This window comes from Lissotriton vulgaris, chromosome 8 (assembly GCF_964263255.1).
Source record: "Lissotriton vulgaris chromosome 8, aLisVul1.2, whole genome shotgun sequence".
NCBI lineage: Eukaryota > Metazoa > Chordata > Amphibia > Caudata > Salamandridae > Lissotriton > Lissotriton vulgaris.
The window spans coordinates 417,798,517-417,811,162 of record NC_141696.1 but is presented as its reverse complement, the minus strand read 5'-3'; the positions used below and the strand labels follow the sequence as shown (position 1 = coordinate 417,811,162).

At 42.2% G+C, this 12,646-nt stretch overlaps 1 protein-coding gene across 3 annotated transcripts in view; it reads right to left on the bottom strand.

The window, feature by feature from the left end:
- LOC147697113 (gamma-aminobutyric acid receptor subunit gamma-3) overlaps positions 1–12,646 on the bottom strand; it is a 1,420,783-nt gene that overhangs the window by 1,153,791 nt on the left and 254,346 nt on the right. The gene's annotated exons all lie outside the window — the stretch shown is intronic.

Sequence of the window (12,646 nt, the reverse complement as noted above, 5' to 3'; positions counted from 1 at the left end):
ATTAATAGAATTAAACAAAAGTTAAAGTACGGCAAACATTGATCTTGGATTAATTTATGCTATTTTCACAATAAAAAAAAATGTAATCCTGGTAATAGTCAATGTAAATTGTGCTGTCTTGGCATACTTCATATTGCTTTTCTAACCATTTATATATTACATTATTCATTTCGACAAAGTTGCTGAATAAAAAGCCGCCTGAGCTGTTAAAGCAAGCGTCTACTGCATCATTGCAAGTTGGCGATTTGTAGGTGGCAAAGGTCTGGTGACAGAAACTTCCTGCATATCTCTAGAACAGTTTAACAGCAACATACACATGGGCTCTCTCTTTTTATATTCACAACGGGGGCATTTTGTGTTCAGTTTCTTAAATTTTCAAAATTGCGAAACTTCTCCCAAGAGAAATGCCCTTGTGAGTGGTGTTATTGCATATCTGTCTCTCTCCAACCTCAGCTGTCACGTTGAAGGCCTAAATGTTATGTTATGCTTAAGTGTACGCAGGGTTGGAATGGCCGAAAGGGCAATCAGGTACTGCCTGATCGTCTGGTTTGACAAGTCAGTGTGTGGGCGGTTGTTTTCAGCAGTTTATGGCCAGGTGGGCCAGTTTTACTCTTGATTTCCCTTATGTTACCTCAAACATTGCCTTTAGCTAATAAAAATACATGCAGTCTCCCATACCGTACAAAATACCCATGCAGTGTGTCTTTAGAAGCTAAAAACTGACTTGATTTGCAGATGTAGGCCACTTTTTTAGCTACCTGAATTGCCTGAAAAGGTTAACACGGGCTCCCTAAGTGAACAATGAGACTCCTACCAAACAGTGTTCGGCCCCCATACTGTAATAAGACTATTTGGTACAGATGGTAGACAGTTATTGCTTAATGATGTACCCTAAATATTTTTTCTGGGGAAATGCAAAGTCATCGTGGAGCCCGATGACCCTACTGAAGCACGAAATACCAGGGAGTGAATTTTTAGACAATCCCATTATTTGAATGTTACCTGGAATATCCCGCTTAGCTGTATTTTATTCTTATAATGCATTGTTTTCTAGCTGACAAATGGCACATAAGTGATGTGTCAATTTTGACTAGACTATTTAAAGAACAGTACTTTACATTGCAGTGATTTTTAGCCGCAGAGCAAAACATTTTAATTCCAAATTGTTAGCCCCAGAATGCAAAAGAAATTACACTAATTGCCTCAAATAGTTAAGGGTATCATCCTTATTTAAAACAAAAAACATACGTGCAGGTCTGGGAAAAAAGAAGAAGGTGATTCTTATGAAAATCTTACCTTTAAAAACAAGCATTAACAATGCAATGGTCTCTGCAGCAATAAAGGTAGAGCTATTGGCATTGCTCATTATTATTTTATTTTTTAAATCATAAATAAATGGCATTGACATTTACATTGCCAATAGCTTCATCACGTACATATGCGAGACCTATTGCATTAGCACCCACACACACAGTAAGTACTACAGTGAGAAGTCGATAGTGGTTAGGAGAGAGTTATTAGTAAAGAGTATTAAAGAGCGCAACAGAGCTGTGTGAATAATAACAGCTGTGAGCCCGTGCCTGAGGTGCATCATCAGAGCTGTGTGAATAATAACAGCTGTGAGCACCTGCCTGATTTGCATCATCAGAGCTGTGTGAATAATAACTGCGTCAGCCCCGTGCCTGAGGTGCATCATCAGAGTTGTGTGAATAATAACAGCTGTGAGCACCTGCCTGAGGTGCATTATCAGAGCTGTGTGAATAACTGCGGTGCATCATCAGAGCTGTGTGAATAACTGCGTCAGCCCCGTGCCCGAGGTGCATCATCAGATCTGTGTGAATAACTGCGTCAGCCCCGTGCCCGAGGTGCATCATCAGAGCTCTGTGAATAACTGCATCAGCCTTGTGCCTGAGGTGCATCATCAGAGCTGTGTGAACAACTGCGTCGGCCACGTGCACGAGGTGCATCATCAGAGCTGTGTGAATAACTGCATCGGCCCCGTGCCCGAGGTGCATCATCAGAGCTGTGTGAATAACTGCGTCGGCCCCGTGCCTGAGGTGCATCATCAGAGCTGTGTGAATAACTATGTCGACCCCGTGCCTGAGGTGCATTACCAAAGCTGTGTGAATAACTGCGTCAGCCCCGTGCCCGAGGTGCATAATCAGAGCTGTGTGAATAACTGCGTCAGCCCCGTGCCTGAGGTGCATTATCAGAGCTGTGTGAATAACTGCATTGGCCCCTTGCCTGAGGTGCATCATCAGAGCTGTGTGAATAACTGCGTCGGCCCCGTGCCCGAGGTGCATCATCAGAGCTGTGTGAATAACTGTGTCAGCCCGTGCCTGAGGTGCATTATCAAAGCTGTGTGAATAACTGTGTCAGCCCCGTGCCCGAGGTGCATCATCAGAGCTGTGTGAATAACTGCGTCAGCCCCGTGTCTGAGGTGCATCATCAGAGCTGTGTGAATAACTGTGTCAGCCCTGTGCCCGAGGTGCAGCATCAGAGCTGTGTGAATAACTGCCTCAGCCCCGTGCCCGAGGTGCATCATCAGAGCTGTGTGAATAATAACTGCGTCGGCCCCGTGCCTGAGGTGCATCATCAGAGCTCTGTGAATAATTGCGTCGGCCCCATGCCCGAGGTGCATCATCAGAGCTGTGTGAATAACTGCGTTGGCCCCGTGCCTGAGGTGCATCATCAAAGCTGTGTGAATACCTGCGTCGGCCCCGTGCTCGAGGTGCATCATCAGAGCTGTGTGAATACCTGCGTCAGCCCCGTGCACAAGGTGCATCATCAGAGCTGTGTGAATAACCGCGTCAGCCGCGTGCCCGAGGTGCATCATCAGAGCTGTGTGAATAACTGCGTCAGCCCCGTGCCCGAGGTGCATCATCAGATCACTGTCCCCGGATAACACCCATGTCGTTGCTTTCCCTGTGCCACCCGGCCTGAGCCTCCTCTGCAGTTACCTGGGGTGAGGCGTCGCTCCCCAACGAAAGGCAGATGCGGTGGTGTTCCGTGAGGCTGTTCTTTGCCGTGGGACATCAGACCGAACCGCTGCGGGGAATGTCCCCCAGGGGACCCAGGCAGCGGGGCACACCTCCTGCGCTTAGGGGACTGGGACTGGGGGCTAAGCAGGGACTCGAAATCCATGGGCCGCTTCAGAGTGGCACCGCACGCCATGCTGCCTTCCGTAAAGCCGGCCAGGAAGAGAGCAGTTATCGGCACGTGGCGGAGACGCTGGCGCCGTGATTGTGGGCGCTTCCAAATCTGCGCATGGCGAGCTCTTGTCGCTCCCTCTCCCATTCACAATGCTGCACGCGTGCACAGCTCTTGTCTCGTTTTGTCGGATTTTCTAGGGTGAAATGATCGCTATAGTTCTCTGGCGAGAATGCGCTTTGCGCGTTTCTCTAGCCGAGACGTAAAAAGGCTTCTGCTGATAGGTCAGCTTATTCAGGTTGGAAAAAGAAAATGAGTTATATGTAGTGGCATGTTTATAGGCTCCCAACCCACCTGTATTCCTACCCACCTATGTTGCTATTTCATCCTTAACAGGCTGGGAGAGAAGGAGGGTGGAGTAGTGTGATCCTGCAGCTCAGCCCTGAATTCACTGCTCTCATCTTGGTTGTCAGGAAAATGATGATGGGTTGTATGACGTTTCAACGCATGCTTTTACCATGCATGCCTTTACAACGCAGGTATTACAACGCATGTCGTTACAACAACTTGAGTTGGGGGGGTGCTGGATAGTGGAATAGTTTAATTTTCTATTCCAACTCCAGTCTCCGTGGATAATAGGGAAGGTGTTTGATAGAAAATTAAACTATTCCCAATCCAACAGCGCCCTCCAGCGAAAGTCGTTGTAACGACTTTCGTTGTAATTCCTGCGTTGTAATGGTAGTGCGTGGTAAAAGTTTTGTTGAAAACGATGTTCCCCATGATGATGTGTTGCTGGAGTATCCTCGCCGGTAGTACTTGTATTTCATTACAATACCCGCCTGTCTTACTGTCTAATCTCTGCAGCTGTAGAGAAATATATGTGTCAAGCTCATGGCAAAGCTCTGTGTCAGTTCACAGTCTCCCCAGTACCACTCTTGCTACAGGTACTATGATGATACTAGATATTTGTATCACATTGCTGCAGGTGATTAGTGATGTTTCTGAGTTTTTGCAAGAGACCTGTGAAATAAATCTACTGCCAAGAAGAGTGCCGCGCGATCCTTTTTGTTTTGAAATAAACTGAGACACGCTCCCGGTCTTAAACGCTGGCACCGACATAAGCAGTTCCCTCTGCGACGGGATCATTTGAGATGAATATATATATATATATATATATATATATATATATATATATATATATATATATATATATATATACGCGTTTCTCCAACCTCCAAAAACTGCCGGGACAACTAACAGCTGCGGTGTACCTCCGTGTCCCAGGTCGCCCGGTTTAACACTTTCGCTCACCGTGTACACAAGCACACGTTCACTCCTCGCCTGCAGAATCACCAACAAAGTATCGTTCCTCCATAGAAAGATTTAATGCATCTTATGCCAAACAAATACCCAACGCGTTTCGGCGTGGCCGCCTTGCTCATGGGTATATATTACCTACTGGCGGTCGCCAGTAGGTAGTTATAGTTAAGACCTATTTTCCATAGGAAATCCGCAACATTCTATTCCCAATAACGTTGGCGCCGATTGACGAATCTTCGCTAAATTTTCAGCTTCGGCCCGCTTTTATCCTGAAAGCTTCACAGTGATTCATCAAGCGGGGGCCGAGAAAAAAGGGGGTCCCAAAACGTGTTTTCCCCATGCAATTTCCCGTAGGAACCTTTAGTTGCAGCTACAGCCCGAACTGCTGAACGGAACTACACCAAATTTGGCAAAAAGGTAGCCCTTGGTTCAGAGTCGTGCCTTTTTGTTAAATGGTGTAAATCCGTTCAGTGGTTGCTGAGAAATTCAAAAGTAAAAACATATATATATCTAGGCCGCGGATCCTCCCGAGCACCAGCTTTATGATATTCGGCTGTCAACACTTCAAACCAGGAAGTGTTTCTGCCATCTTGTGCCTGCGTAGAACCAAGGCACAAGAAAGCAGTGAAAGAAACCACGCAAAACACGCAAAGGGGGCAGGGTATAAACACCCTGACCCCCTCTGCCTGCTCAGGGGGTCCCACAAGGACCGCCAAGGCCCCTCAAATTAATTTTGTTTTTTAAAAAATAGCTGGATTCACGTAGGATCCACACATCCCGCTGCAGCAAAACTAAATGAAGCGCGGGCTCCTGCGCTTCGTTGTTAATTAGCCCGGGGGGGGCAAGTCCTGGGGTCAATCTGCAACGCAGCTCTGTGGCACTTAGTGGAGGTAGCTGGTGGGCTAGTTGTACCGCAGGGACTCTCAGGATTCAAGGGGAATTCATCCCCAAACTTAAAACGCTCCACGGGGTGCGTTTGCACAGTGGTGAAGGGAGGGGGCGGGCCTGAGTTGACATGTGTGCAAACACAACCTGTGGCGCGGTTTAAGTTGGAGAATTAATTCCTCTTCAATCCATAGGGTCCCTTGGGGTCAACTAGCCCACCAGGTACCTCCAGTAAGCACCACGGAGCTGCGTTGCAGAGTGTTGTAAAAAGGACCATGGCCTCTGAACACCTCTCTACAAAGCAGCTCCCTGGCGCATACTGGAGGTACCTGGTGGGTTAGTTGGCCCCCAGGGACCCTCAGGATTGAAGACAAATGAATTCACCAAATTAAAATGCGCCATAGGGTGTGTTTGCACACATATCACTTCAGACCCTGCCCCTTCCTTCACCATTGCGCAAATGTGTAGTAAATGAAAAAATTAGGAAACTTCATAACAAATAAGTCTCCCAAGATGGCCACCAGAGACAAAAGAGCCAAAATGTAGCCCAAATATCACCCATATGTGGCCCAAGTATAGCCCAATGACAGAATGTCCCAGAGTGTTCTAAAGAACAACTAGAGCGCTGACAGTCTTACTTATGACAAAAGTATGGCACACCAGAAGCCATCTTGATTGGAATGAAGTGGTAAGTTTGGAAACATTTAATTTAAAAAGGAACAAAATGAGGGGGTTCATTTTGCCATAGAAAGTATGATTAGTGCTTCCGAAAGAAAAATTAGGGCACATTTTGAGTGACTTCTCAAATCCTCTTCTATTTCATTAAAAAAATTCTGACACATGCACTTTGAATACCAGCAGCAGACTTCCCTCGTGAGCAGTAGCTTTACTACAGTGATCTGATGAGCAACTAGAGTGCTAACATTCATAATTTATGGCAAATGTGTGACACATCTGAATGCCTTCTTGATGGAACCAAAGTAAACAAGCATTGAAAATGCAATAGATCTCGCCCTCGTTTAAGTTAAAGCCATTCTGTTTGTAATGAGGTGGCTTTTTTGCTTTGCCTTTATTAGTGTTTTTTAAACTTTCATGTAAATAACATGCATATGTATGCATATATGTATATGTATGCATGCATTTATATTTGTGTTTATATAGATATACAGATTATATATGTTTATATATGTATGTATATATAGATATATATATATATATACACATACATATATATAAATGCATATGCATATATATATGTGTATATGTGTGCTTGTAGAGAGAGGTAGAGAGGTAGAGGTAGAGAGGTAGAGGTAGAGGTAGAGAGGTAGCGGTAGAGAGGTAGAGACTAGTAGAGATAGAAGTAGAGAGAGGTAGAGAGTAGATAATGAGTAATAGAGAGTAGAGAGTGAGTAGTAGAGAGAGTAGCAGAGAGTGAGTAGTAGAGAGTAGTAGAGTGAATAGTAGAGTGAGTAGTAGAGAGTAGTAGAGAGTGAGTAGTAGAGAGTGAGTAGTAGAGAGTAAGTAGTAGAGTGAGTAGTAGAGAGAAGTAGAGAGTGAGTAGTAGAGAGTAGTAAAGAGTGAGTAGTAGAGAGTAGTAGAGTGTGAGTAGTAGAGAGTGAGTAGTAGAGAGTAGTAGAGAGTGAGTAGCAGAGAGAGAGAATAGTAGAGAGTAGTAGAGAGTGAGTAGTAGAGTAGGTAGTAGAGACTAGTAGAGAGAGAGTAGTAGAGAGTGAGTAGTAGAGAGTAGTAGAGAGTGAGTAGTAGAGTGAGTAGTAGAGAGTGAGTAGTAGAGAGTAGTAGGTAGAGAGAGAGTAGTAGAGAGTGAGTAGTAGAGAGTAGTAGAGAGTGAGAAGTAGCGAGTGAGTAGTAGAGAGTAGTAGAGAGTGAGTAGTAAAGAGTGAGTAGTAGAGAGAGAGTAGTAGAGAGTGAGTAGTAGAGAGTAGTAGAGAGTGAGTAGTAGAGAGTAGTAGATAGTGAGTAGTAGGGAGTGAGTAGTAGAGAGAGAGTAGTAGAGTAGTAGAGAATGAGTAGTAGAGAGTGAGTATTAGAGAGTAGTGGAGTAGGAGAGAGTAAGTAGTAGAGAGTAGTGGAGAATAATCCAAAGTTTGGCACAGCAAAACTTGCACAATAAGTCCAATCAAATCTTATCACTTAGAGTCCTTATTGAAGCGCTGAATCTTGGTGTATATTCAAATGCTTTTATTTTCCTTCAGTTTATGTACCACAGCCAGCGGAAATGTGTCGTTCTGTACAACAGAACTTCTTCAGGGCGTTCTTATTTCCTTCAAGTTATGTCTGTATCCTGTTGTCATATAACTAGATATTTCTTCCAAATGTTAGACGAGACGTAAGTCCATTCTTATTCAAAGTGACTAGGTATCGATTTTACCCACACAATTCGGGCAGACTTGAGTAATTTATGGCATCCTCAAAGTCAGTCTTTCAAAAATTCCAAAGTATAGGACATGATAATCCAAATCCAAATGTTTCTCAAGAAAAGTCATTTTCAATCGTTCGGAATATCGGTGTTTAGGCAGATATGACCCAGGGACCCCCAGTATGCAAGGGGAATTAGTCCCCCCTCTGCAAATGCGCCAGTGGCCTGCGTTGCAGAGAGGTGTAAAAAGGGGCATAGCCTCATTACACCTATGTGCAATGCAGCCCCCTGGCGCATACTGGAGGCTCCTGGTGGGCTAGTTGGCCCCCAGGGACCCCCAGTATGCAAGGGGAATTAGTTCCCCCTCTGCAAACGCGGCAGGGGGCTGCGTTGCAGAGAGGTGTAACAAGGGGCATAGCCTCATTACACCTCTGCAATGCAGCCCCCTGGCGCATACTGGAGGTTCCAGGTGGGCTAGTTGGCACACCTAAGGGCGATTAAAACCGGGGATAAAAATCATCCAGTGGCACGCCTCTTTGAACGATGCCATCAGAAAAATATAGCCGGTCTATCTTACTTTGTTATAGACTCAGTCAAGATGAAAGAGAGAGGAGGCAACCGTGAGAAATGTCTGAGAAGACTAGAATCAACATACATAATCAAACTAAACTGGTAGACACCAGCTGGTTTGAACATGGAGGAAGATCTGCATACTGACCTGTAAATGTTGTGCTACATATTGCTTCCTGCCGAACTGTTTGTTTTTATGATCATGAAAATTCACAATTTTAGGTGGTAGTGGGATTTTTAAGCACATTATACTTGTCACTGGAGTAATAGTTTAATATTTTTCAATACATTATGTCCTAGTCAGCATGTATGAGATGCCCACTTGGACTGTACACATTTATACTGTTGTCAATGCAGATGTAACTAGGGGACGGTTGTTTAATTACCATAATTGGCTTTGCATCTTTGTAGTGGCCATTTAATGAGTTGCTTAACATGTAAATTGAGGCACTAGCCCATAATTGTGTAATATCTGCTTTGCGTTATTACGCGTACATTTTGTGTGAACTCGGGTGTCGAGCGTAGGTTACTTATTTTTATGCCGACACTGCAAACATGTAATGCGTGTAATTTGTAACTCTTATAATGCTCCTTGTAGATAAATAAGTTTCCTTTGAGGATGCATTACGGATATTAGGTTGAATTTTTCCACAATTTCAAGTCGGGCTATTTTAAACAACGAGTCTGTTGTTCAATGACCTGTGGAAGTAGTCAACTTTACATTGCTTGATCCCCCGCATTTAGCGATTGGTAATCAACTTTGGGCTGACACGGCAAAGCGCAATGAAATGAATGGATTCTTAAATTTCAAAAGCTTTTATATTATGTGGGCATTGTGTTAACCAATTTGAAACTTAGCGCATTTCAAAGCTGGGCAAATGAGAAATACAAGTCTTTTGTTCAATACACTGATTGTGTAGTTTAATTATGTGACAAGTGTTTGCAGTGTTTAAAATGGTGTTTAACTTTATTTCACACTGTTGGTGGACAAGCCTGCAGGACAGGCGAAACGCGTACAGCAGCTGACAAATAAACTCTTTATACATCCAAGACATGGTGTGATGTCTTGCTACCCTTCCCCTTTAAGTCTCCATGTTCTTTACCTGTGTTCTATGTTCTTAGAACAGACTCTGTCTTAGGTTCTGCGCTGCTCATGCTGACGCTGCTCACACGTGAGCCTTGCGTCCAGCCTCTCATCTACGCTGCGTGTCAACAGTGCGTTCCAACGTAATTGAACGCTGCGCATCAAAAGAATTAACATTGGAACTTTGCGTGTCAGCCATTCCAATAAACGCTGCACGTTCTACGAGTGGAAAACACTCTCAAAGTTAGAACAACCTGTTTGTTCAATCGTTCTACATTCTTATCCCATTATTGTACTAAGGAAGCATTGTCAGTACAATAGTGGAAGGACACCATTGTCAAACTCATCCACATTCTAAAAAAAAAATAAAAGAAAATTAACTAAATTAGAATTATCACAACAAAGATAAGTTCTCAGTACTATTCTAGAAAGACACCATTGATAAATTCATCCTTCTAATAAAACAAGGATAGTTATACACATTCTTTAAAGGACTTTAAAGGATAAATAAGCATATGTCAGTGCATAAAAGAAAATGACAATTTGATTTTAAACAAAACTCAACTTACCTTTTCAGGAGTCTCATTTTTTTATTATTTTTTTTTCTCTTCATCAAAAGACTCATTTTATTTTCTCTTCATCTAACACAGTAAATAAATATAACATGCAAAACGTAACTCAGCCAGCTTTCTTTCTAACGAGCCCAGGTGAACCAAACGTGAAATGGAAAAAGTGGAAAAAGATTTTTGCTAATTATGCAAGAGTATGCGGAACAAATTTGAGTGCGGAAAGAAAGCATTCACTTCTCTTGCATTGTTTAGGAGGCGAAGGTCAAGATGTTCTTGAGCACTTACCAGATCTTTCAGCTGCGGAACAAAGAAATCTAAATGAATACGAAATAGCAATACTACAACTGGATAGACACTACTTACCTAGGCTCAGCACAATCATGGAAAGATATCATTTTGGTCTGAGAGAACAAAAGAAAGATGAATCAGTAGAAGATTACGTTTCTTCTTTAAGGAAACTTGCATCCTCATGTAATTTTGGACAAACCCTTGATGAGAGAATTCGAGATCAATTTGTTTTAAGATGTGGACATGATGAAATAAGGAAGGAACTTTGGTTAAAAGATGAACCACCTCTCGAAGAAGTTTTGACAATTGCGAAGCAAGTTGAACACATGACAAAATGTGTTGGAGAACTTAAAAAAGAAAAAGATAAACCCTCTACTTCTGAGTCAAAAGAGGAAATAAAAGTCGATGAGACTGTTTGTTTGATAAAAAAAACTGATGGTGTAAATTCGGAAGAGAAAGTGAAGAGAAATATGTATTCTTCAAATGTTAGATTTTCATGTTTCAGATGTGGTCAGAGTAATCATTTAGCCAATTCTCCTATTTGTCCTGCCCTTAAGACAACATGTAACTTATGCAACAAAAAAGGTCACTATGCTAAATTTTGCAGGTCGAAAGCTCAAAACAGTGATAATTCAAGGAGAAGATGGCCTCAACCTCAAGTAAGATCAATTTGTTTTGAGGTGAATGATGATAAATCTGATCATCCTTCTTTCATTGTCAAGGTAGAAAATTCCTTAGTAAACTTTAAATTTGATTCTTGCTCTAAGATAACCATCATTGATGAGAAAATGTTTAATGAATTGTTTGCAAAAAACGTGAAAATGCATAGATGCGATATTTTACCCTTAGGTTATAGTGACAAACCTATTTCAATGTTGGGATATTTCATGGCTGTAATTGAACTTGGTTCTCGCATAATTGTGGGAAAAGTTTATGTATCCAAGAAAGGTGATGCTTTGTTGGGTTGGTTTCATCAACGACAGTTAGGGGTTACCCTTGATCCCAATGCTTCTCCTCAAGTTCAAATTCATGAAATAACTGATACACCTAATACTGTGAGTGATGAAAACTTATCCTTGTCCTTGGCAAAGAAATTTCCTAATGTTTTCAAAGATGAATTGGGGTGTTTACTTGGCTACAAACATCTCCTAAAATTGAAAGTTAACGCGCTCCCAGTTGTAGCTAAAGTAAGGAGAATTCCACTTGTTGAACAGGCTAAGGTACAGGAGGAGTTAGATAAGCTTATCAAGAACAACATAATTGTTCCAGTTGAAGCAACAGAATGGCTTGCTCCTGTTGTGATAGCGAAGAAACCCACCGGCGAAATTCGCCTTTGCATTGATTTGAGATCCTTATATAAGGAGGTCATAGTTGATAGGTTTCCCCTTCCTAATATAGATGAAATGGTTTGCACTCTAGAAGGGGCAAAATACTTTACCACTCTTGATTTGGCTTCTGCCTATCATCAGGTAGTGCTAGATGATTCATCACAAGACTTAACTGCTTTTATAACACCTATGGGTACATTTAAGTTCAGAAGAATGCCCTTTGGCCTCGTTTCTGCAGCCTCTGTTTTTCAGAGAATCATGTCAAGAATTTTGAAGGGATTAATTGGTGTAAAGTGCTATCAAGATGACTTGTTAATTTATGGTAGCAATGTTGGTGAGCATGATAGTCGAGTTTCTTTGGTTCTGAGACGTCTAGAAGGAGCAGGCATGACTCTGAAGAGAGCAAAATGTAAATTTAGAGTACAAGAGGTTAATTACTTGGGTCATCGCATCACTTGTAATGGAGTTTTTCCCAAGAAGGAGTTAGTTGAAGCTATAGATAAAGTAAAAGAACCTACCTGCAAAGATGAGCTCCTCTCATTTTTGGGTATGGTAGAATTTTATAGTAAATTCATTGTTAATTTTGCAAATAAGACACATAACTTAAGAAAACTTACGGTAAAAAATGCAACTTTCAATTGGTCCCCTATTTGTAAATCTGAATTCTTAAGCATCAAGAAGGATCTGAGCAAAGCACCTTCTCTTCATGCTTTTGTCCCTGGTCTTCCCACTGTCATGTTTACAGATGCAAGTGATAAGGGTTTAGGTCTGGTCTCGTTCAAAAAAAGGATGGTAAAGATTCTTTGATCTGTTGTTCCTCTCGTTGTCTCAGAGGTTCAGAGTTAAATTACTCTGTAATAGAAAAGGAATCTTTAGCAATTTTTTGGGGTTTAAGAAAGTTTAAAAATTTGATTTGGGGGACAAAAGTCTGTGTTTTGTTGGATCATAAACCTCTGAAAGAAGTCTTTTCAAAGAAAGGTTTGGATGCCATCTCATCAAGGATAAGAAAATGGATTGTTTCTTTACAAGAATTTGAGTTCGAGGTTGAGTATATTCCTGGCATAGCCAACAGGTC